Source organism: Seriola lalandi, unplaced genomic scaffold (assembly GCF_002814215.2).
Source record: "Seriola lalandi dorsalis isolate HSWRI2012SDOR001 ecotype SW California unplaced genomic scaffold, Sedor1 jcf7180002054969, whole genome shotgun sequence".
Classification (NCBI taxonomy): domain Eukaryota; kingdom Metazoa; phylum Chordata; class Actinopteri; order Carangiformes; family Carangidae; genus Seriola; species Seriola lalandi.
This window is the reverse complement of record NW_019525520.1, coordinates 833,640-834,356: the sequence shown is the minus strand read 5'-3', so window position 1 is coordinate 834,356 and position 717 is coordinate 833,640. Positions and strand designations below refer to the sequence as shown.

Here is a 717-nt window from a genome sequence, read left to right as displayed (position 1 = left end):
AGTGATAAAGAAATGTCTTCACAGAGAGAAGAGGAGTGGAGTCTCTGTGGAGGAGCAGCAGGTTTTAGATCAACATAAGATCAGTCTGAGGAGCAGATGTGAACATGTGACTGAAGGAACTGATGGAACAGGAAGTGGAACCCTCCTCAACAGGATCTACACTGAGCTCTACATCACAGAGGGACCGAGTGAAGAGGTTAATACCCATCATGAGGTGAGGCAGCTGGAGACAACTTCCACGAAGAAGACCCTCCATGACGCTCCAATCAGGTGCCACGACATCTTTAAAGCCTTACCTGACCAGCAGAGAGAAGACGTCTCTAAAGCCTTACTTCTCCGACAGAGACGCGACATCTTTAAAGCCTCAGCTGACCAACAGAGATCCATCAGAGTGGTTCTGACCAACGGCGTCGCTGGCGTTGGAAAAACCTTCTCGGTGCAGAAGTTCTCTCTGGACTGGGCGGAGGGCTTGGAGAACCAAGATGTCAGTCTGCTGGTTCTGCTTTCGTTCAGGGAGCTGAACCTGATCAGAGATCAGCAGTACAGTCTTCTCAGGCTGCTCCATGTTTTCCATCCAACATTACAGAAGGTCACAGCAGAGCAGCTCGCTGTCTGTAAAGTTCTGTTCATCTTTGACGGCCTGGATGAAAGCAGACTGTCACTGGATTTCAACAACAGGAAGTCTGTGTGTGATGTCACACAGGAGTCATCAGTCAA

The 717-nt window shown here is 49.4% G+C and overlaps 1 protein-coding gene across 2 annotated transcripts in view; it reads right to left on the bottom strand.

The window, feature by feature from the left end:
- The window catches only part of llgl1 (LLGL scribble cell polarity complex component 1), a 46,697-nt gene that overhangs the window by 23,757 nt on the left and 22,223 nt on the right, over positions 1 to 717 (bottom strand). The window lies entirely within an intron of this gene.